This window comes from Erinaceus europaeus, chromosome 12, assembly GCF_950295315.1.
Source record: "Erinaceus europaeus chromosome 12, mEriEur2.1, whole genome shotgun sequence".
Classification (NCBI taxonomy): Eukaryota; Metazoa; Chordata; class Mammalia; order Eulipotyphla; family Erinaceidae; genus Erinaceus; species Erinaceus europaeus.
Window position 1 is genome coordinate 5,404,781 of NC_080173.1, and position 8,508 is coordinate 5,413,288.

Sequence of the window (8,508 nt, forward strand, 5' to 3'; positions counted from 1 at the left end):
CAGCTGCAGGAGGAGGGGTGCTCTCTGCTGCCAGATGTCTGGGGCCAGCCTAAGTTTGCAACTTTAGTACAAGCTGTCCCTTCAGTCTGAAAGAGTCACTTCAATATATTGCCGCCCATCTTTCCAAGATGGAGATGAAGTTGTCACTTTAAAATGTCACTGCTGAGAAAGGAAACACAAGTTAACAAGCTTTAAAATTTGTTTTTGGTTAAGCACACGTGGCACAAAGTGCAAGGACCGGTGTAAGGATTCAGGTTGGCGCCCCCGGCTCCCCACCTGCAGGGGAGTCGCTTCACAGGCGGTGAAGCGGGTCTGCAGGTGTCTGTCTTTCTCTCCCCTTCTCTGTCTTCCCTCCTCTCTCCATTTCTCTCTGTCCTATCCAACGACAACAACAACAATAACAACTACAACATCAATAAAATAAGGGCAACAAAAGGGGAAATAAGTATTTTTTTAAAATTTGCTTTTATAATTACTTGAAAAAGTACGTGTGTCACGAGGGTTGATAGCATAATGGTTATGCAAAGAGACTCTCATGCATGAGGCTCTAAAGTCCCAGGTTCTATCCCTCATACCACTATAAGCCAGGGCTGAGCAGTGCTCTGGTGAAAAAAAAAAAGTACATGTGTCTTCTGTATGAAACATGTGTATTTATATATTTTGTATTCACAAACTGTACATGTCAAATATTTAGGTTTGTATGTACAATGTAAAATACCAAAAATGGTACCACAAAGGTAACTTTTGTACCTCATTTTCACTCAATATACCAATATACAAGGGATACAGTTTCTATCAATAAGTGTGTGTCTACACAAAATTTTCCTTCAAAATTAATAGTTTAAAACATATGAAATAGTACATGCTCATTTTAAAAATGTCAAGGGTACTAAAAAAACATAATTAATAGTACACCAAGGCCTCTTTCTAGAGAGAGAGGGTGTGTGTGTGTGTGTGTGTGTGTGTGTGTTTTAGAGACCACAGCACCAAGACTTTCAGTGTGTTGGGGTCCAGGTTTCCTATAATTCTGGCAAACAAACTTACGCACGCACACACACACCTCTACCCACATTATTATAGAAGGCGCACGTTACATACAGCGCTTTGAAATCCTTTTACAAACTTAGCAACACCTTTCTGTGCTCATAAATACAGCAAGCGTGAGATGAACCATTTCTTATTGTGAGATTATAACTTTATTTAACTGAAATGTGAATGATAAGCATTCAGATTTGGATTTCCATTATAACAAATGATACCATGGTGAACATTCTTTTTTTCTTTTTTTTTTTATTATCTTTATTTATTGGATAGACACAGCCAGAAATCGAGAGGAAAGGGGGAAAGAGAAGAAGAGAGACAGAGAGACAGCTGCAGCCCTGCTTCACTGCTCTTGAAGTTTTCCCCTGCAGGTGGGGACTGGGGACTCGAACCTGCATCCTTACACATTGTAACATGTGCGCTCAACCAGGTGCACCACCACCCAGCCCTGGTGAACATTCTTATGCATAGAATAATCTCTTTAAAGTAAGAAAGAAATCGATTCAAAAAAGTCATACTGTACAGTTTTAGAGGTCTGAGATGATAACAATTCTGTTAAAAATTGTCCCACATGCCCCCATAAGACCTTGCCCTCAACTTGGATCAACAATGGTAGAAAATGTTCCATCCTCTGGAGGGAGGCCAGACAACATACTCTATGCTACACCTGAGGAAGATAGGTCCAAAAAATTGGTGGGACAGCTTGAAGCGTTCCTACTCGTGACTACAGAATGTGAGCTCAGTCTACAGGGATGCAGAGGTCACACAGGCTCCTAAGCTGAATATGGGCCCCAGATCACATCAAATCGATGGTGTTCACAGTCAACAATATTTATACACCTTCCCCATATTTGGGAGCTACTCTCTTCCCTGATCCAGCTTTCTGGTCCTTTTTCCAGCCATGACATCATCTCCCCAGACAATAACTTGGATCCACCTGCATATCAGATTTCAGGCTCAGGGGAAAAAAAAAAACTAGTATAGCCACAGGCCCTTTGTAAAAAAACTTAAATAGGGAGTCGGGCGGTAGTGCAGCGGGTTAAGCATAAGGTGGTGCAAAGCACAAGGTCAGCATAAGGATCCCGGTTCGAGCCCCCGGCTCCCCACCTTCAGGGGAGTCGCTTCACAAGTGGTGAAGCAGGTCTGCAGGTGTCTGTCTGTCTTTCTCTCCCACTCTCTGTCTTCCCCTCTTCTCTCCATTTCTCTCTGTCCTATCTAACAACGACAACATCAATTGCAATAATAACTACAACAACAGTGAAAAACAAGGACAACAAAAGAGAAAATAAATAAATAAAAAATATTAAAAAAAAAGAAATAAAACTTAAATAGGACTACTAGCTATCTACAAAACGGAGACCCCCAGCTCTTGCTGCACTATTCCAGTCTTTAGGTTCATGATTAGTCAACAATTTGTTTGGCTTTATATGTTAACTCTCTTTTCAGCCACCAGGTTCCAGATGCTGCCACGATGCTAACTGGACTTCCCTGGGCAGACAACCCCACCAATGTGTCCTGGAGCTCCGCTTCCCCAGAGCCCCGCCCCACTAGGGAAAGACAGAGACAGGCTGGGAGTATGGATCGACCTGTCAATGCCCATGTTCAGCGGGGAAGCAATTACAGAAGCCAGACCTTCCACCTTCTGTATCCCATAATGACCCTGGGTCCATACTCCCAGAGGGATAGAGAATAGGAAAGCTATCAGAGGAGGGGATGGGATACAGAATTCTGGTGGTGGGAATTATGTGGAGTTGTACCCCTCTTATCCTATGGTTTTGTCTGTTTCCTTTTTATAATACATTTTTTAAATTAATTTTAAAAATGCCCCACACACATCTAAACGTTCAACCCATGTTCTCATGGGCTATTTCTGGGCAGAAGGACGAGGACTAATTCTCTCCTGTTCCCTACTCTTCTGTCTTACCATTTTCCTACTTAGGTCTTTACATTGTTTCATTGTCTCAAGTAGAAATGCATTTCTCCATCAAACAAGAAATTCCTGCCTTTAACCACTTAGGTGGCGCAAAGCACAAGGACCGGCGTAAGGATCCAGGTTCAAGCCCCAGCTCCCCACCTGCAGGGGAGTTGCTTCACAGGCGGTGAAGTAGGTCTGCAGGTGTCTATCTTTCTCTCCCCCTCTGTCTTCCTCTCCTCTTTCCATTTCTCTCTGTCCTATCCAACAACGACAGCAATAACAACAATGATAACTATAACAACAATAAAAAAAGGGCAACAAAAAGGAAATAAATAATTTTTTAAAAATAAGGAGAAAAGAGAAAAAGAAAGAAAGGAGGAAGGGAGGACAGAAGAAAAGAGGAAGGAAAAATACATCAGAGCACTCCTCAGCTTTGGCTTACGGTGGTCCTGGCGACTGAACCTGGAACCTTAGAACTTCAGGCAAGAAAGTCTTTTGCACGACCATTAAGCTATCTCCCCAGCAGTGACCACTATCATTCATCTCCTGTCCTCTCCTTTCATTCTGTGTCTGACTTGATACCAGCAGGGCCCCTAGAGTGCCCTGGGGAGTTGCCGACTGACTTGAAGAATGAGCCAGAAGCAAGGTGCCCATGGCTCATGGTCCTGGAGCAGTCCCATCACGGCGCCCTAACACAGAATGAGCCAGAAGCAAGGTGCCCATGGCTCATGGTCCTGGAGCAGTCCCATCACGGCGCCCTAACACAGCCGGGGCAGCATCCTGCTGTGGGCTAAGTGGTTCCCTGTGTGAGAGAAAGTCTAGAGAGAGACCTAGGCCCAAGGAGGCCTAGTCACACGGGAAGCTCTGAACCTGCCTCTGTCTCTCTCCCCCAGAGAAGCTGGCTGCTTCTGAGTGGCACTTGTTCCCTGCCCCCGAAAGTGACAGAGGATGTCTTTACTATTTCCATAGTGGTGACTGATCGAGTGGGCTGTTTTATGTTTAGTTAGTGCCGAGACACTTCCTCTTTCATTTGTGTCTCATGTGGGCTTTGCCCTCCTCCCCCCAGCCCCCAGCCTTTTCTTACAGACATAAAAAAAAAAAGGAAACGTGAATGAAAAACTGAAAATTTCAGTGGTGGCGACAGCAAGGGATATGATGTTGTCATCCCTAAGCGGGGCTGGGCAGTCTGGGCATCAGGGCCGCCCCCGCATGTCACCAAGGTCACTTGACCTGGCCTTCCTTCCTCCCCTCAAGCTGTCTCTCTTAGCACCCACCCAAGTTGTCCTAAATTGCAGGAGACCCTTGGGACCCCAACTCCCATTTTCTTCACAGAGCTACATACTTATGGTGAAAACTAAAATCTGTTTTTGCTCATTTCACTGAGATTAGTGTATACATTTTCAAGACAGATATAGACACACATTCGTGCATATAAATATGTACATACACACACACACACACACACCAGGTGTGGTAGCTTTTGGAAACTGCTAGAGGCACAGAAAATAACCCCTGACAAGACATCAAAGCACTGCAGAAGAGGCCACAGCACCGGAGGCCTTGGTGACGGCTTCGCAAATGGTGGCGTGATTGATGATAAGCATCTATTTGCTCCAGTGAGCTGGAGGGCTGTAACAGTTTGTTTGTTCCAGGAAATGGTAACTGAAGTCGCAAATCATAAATAATGAAAGCTAGAAAAATCCTCTTTTAACCTAATGGGCTCAAACTTTCCTCGCTTCTCATTTCAGCTAATGGCCCTGCCTTCTCCCTCAGCACTGCCGGCCAGGCCCATCACAGGCAGAGCAAACCTCAGATTACAAGCAGGACAGCCCAAAATACCATTTATAAGCTGATGTTTGAAGTGGAGAGTATGTGCTTGCTGGGAATCATCTTTCCTGGGGTAGCAGGGCACTCTGCTCTCCTGCAGGCCTCTGGTGGGCCCCCACTGCACCTGAACTCAGTGTCTTCGGGGAACGGTGTGAGGGGGAGACCAAGCAGCTTTCCTCTCCCCCAATTCTAACCCTGCTTCTGGGAACAACAGCAAAGCAGGTGAACTTGCTTTTCCATTTTCCGGTCTCCCCTGTGGCATCCAGGCCCCTGGGTTCTGATCCCCTGGATCACAACACCCTCCTTCAATCTGTCTTACCTGCTTTGGACTGTTCTCCTGAAAAATGGAACTCTGTGACCTCAATCTACCTACCTGTTTCCACTTTCTGGCCAGTCAAGATTTCAGGGCAGCTGAAATTAGCTAAGGGCTAGAGGTATAGCAAACCAAACAGATGTGAGGTGGAAAAAAAAAAGTTTTCTTAACTGCTTTTCAGATACCAAGTTGCAGATGCTACCATCCTGAACTCCCTGGGCAGATGACCTCAACAATGTGTCCAGGAACTTCTCCCCAAAGCCCTGCTCCACTAGGGAAAGATAGAAACAGGCTGGGGGTGTGAGTCACCTGCCAACACCCAGGTCCAGTGGAGAAGCAATTAGAGAAGCCAGACCTTCCACCTTCTGCTCCCCATAAAGAATTTTGGTCCATACTCCCAGAGGGAGAGAAATGTTAAGGGAAGATGACTAGAGAGCTCTGAAACCGAATTCCATCAGGATCAGAGAGAGACGAGGAAAACAAAGGTAAGACACATGGAAGCAGTAATAGGTGTAGGTGTGACTTAGAAAGGAAGAGAAGGCAGGACTATAGAAAAGATAGGCAAAAAATAATCACTGGTAAAACATTAAAATATTCTTATTTATATTTTGAGAGAGAGAAACAGACAGACAGACAGTCCAGGGCACCGTTCAGCCCTGGCATGTAACAGTGCTAGGCCTTCAGTCCGGAGCCTCAGAGAGCCTTTGGTATGTAAGTGCTGCGTTCTCACAAAGCTGCCTTCCCAGCCCTTGAAATCATCATCTTCTTCTTCTTCTTCTTCTTCTTCTTCTTCTTCTTCTTCTTCTTCTTCTTCTTCTTCTTCTTCTTCTTCTTCTTCTTCTTCTTCTTCTTCTTCTTTTTTTTTCTCCCTATCATCACTGAGACTTCACCACTCTGGGACATTTTTTTTTTTTCAGAAATAAACAGAGACAGAGAGGGGATAAAGAAAAAGACCTCAGCTCCTCTCACCAGAGTAGTAAGAACCAGGCTCACATATGGGTCATGCTCTTGACCAATCAGGAACACTATTCAAGTGAGCTCTCTTGCTGGGCCCCTGGGAGTCACCTTAGTATAGTCTCCTAAAACAGGTCGGTCATGAGACTCGAGCATCACCAGGAACCATAAGGGATAAAGATGAAAATAAGGTGTTAAGAATTAAGCCTTATTTTCGACTTTATTCCTTGTGATTCCTGGTGATGCTCGAGTCTCATAGCCGACCTAGAGGGAATGCTTGATGAGCAGTGAAGTTTGTTTCTCTGTCTCCCCATCCTCTCTCAATTTCTCTCTGTCCTAGCCAAAAATAAATAAATAAATAAACAAAAAAGGAAAATAAATGGCCACCAGAAGCAGTGGATTTGTGGTGCCGGCACTGTTCTCCAGCAACTGGAAGAAAAAGAAAAAAAAAAAAAAACTATGAAAAACTATATGCCACCCAGCTAGAGAACCTGGAAGAAATGGACAATTTCCTAGATACCTACCAACTTCCAAAACTAAGTAAAGAGGAAGTAGATAACATGAACAGGCCCGTCACAGCTAATGAAATTGAAACAGTTATCAAAAATTATCCCAAAAATAAAAGTCCTGGACTAGATGGTTTTACAAATGAATTCTACAAAACCTTCAAAGAAGAACTAATACCTTTACTTTTAAAAGTCTTCCAGAAGATTGAAGACACTGGAATACTCCCTTCCAGCTTCTATGAAGCCAACATCACCCTGATACCAAAAGCAGACAGGGACACAACCAAAAAAGAAAACTACAGACCAATATCTCTGATGAACATAGAGGCGAAAATATTGAACAAAATTCTAGCCAACCGGATACAGCAGTATATCAAAAAGACTGTTCATCATGACCAAGTGGGGTTTATCCCAGGCATGCAAGGTTGGTTTAATATACGTAAATCAATCAATGTGATCCACCACATCAACAAAAGCAAGACCAAAATCCACATGGTCATATCAGTAGATGCAGAGAAAGCCTTGACAAAATACAACATCCCTTCATGATCAAAACACTGCAAAAAATGGGAATAGATGGAAAATTTCTGAAGATATAGTGGAGTCTATATATAGCAAACTAACAGCCAACATCATACTCAATGGTAAAAAACTGGAAGCATTTCCCCTCAGATCAGGTGCTAGACAGGGCTGCCCACTATCACCATTACTATTCAACATAGTGTTGGAAGTTCTTGCCAGAGCAATCAGGCAGAAGCAAGGAATTAAAGGCATACAGATTGGAAGAGAGGAAGTCAAACTCTCCCTATTTGCAGATGACATGATAGTATACATGGAAAAATCTAAGGAAACCAGCAAGAAGCTTTTGGAAATCATCAGGCAATACAGTAAGGTGTCAGGCTACAAAATTAACATTCTAAAGTCAGTGGCATTCCTCTATGCAAACACTAAGTTAGAAGAAGATGAAATCCAGAAATCAATTCCTTTTACTATAGCAACAAAAACAATAAAATATCTAGAAGTAAACCTAACCAAAGAAGTGAAAGACTTGTATACTGAAAATTATGAGTCACTACTCAAGGAAACTGAAAAAGACACAAAGAAGTGGAAAGATATTCCATGTTCATGGGTTGGAAAAATTAACATCATCAAAATGAATATACTATCCAGAGCCATCTACAGATTTAATGCTATCCCCATCAAGATCCCAAGCACATTTTTTAGGAGAATAGAACAAATGCTACAAATATTTATCTAGAACCAGAAAAGACCTAGAATTGCCAAAACAATCTTGAGAAAAAAAGTAGAGAACCAGAGGTATCACACTCCCAGATCTCAAATTGTATTATAGGGACATTGTCATCAAAACTGGTTGGTACTGGAACATGAATAGACACAGTGACCAGTGGAATACAATTGAGAGCCCAGAAGTAAGCCCCCACACCTATGGACATCCAATCTTTGACAAAGGTGCCCAGACTATTAAATGGGGAAAGTAGGCTCTCTTCAACAAATGGTGTTGGAAAAAATGGGTTGAAACATGCAGAAGAATGAAACTGAACCACTTTATTTCACCAAATACAAAAGTAAATTCCAAGTGGATCAAGAACTTGGATGTTAAACCACAAACTATCAGATACTTAGAGGAAAATATTGGCAAAACTCTTTTCTGCATAAATTTTAAAGACATCTTCAATGAAACGAATCCAATTACAAAGACGACTAAGACAAGCATAAAACTATGGGACTACATCAAATTAAAAAGCTTTTGCACAGCTAAAGAAACTACTACCCAAACCAAGAGACCCCTCACAGAATGGGAGATCTTTACATGCCAAACATCAGACAAGGGGCTAATAATCAGAATATATAAAGAACTTGCAAATCTCAACAAGATAACAAATAACCCAACCCAAAAATGGGGGGAGGACATGGACAGAATATTCACCACA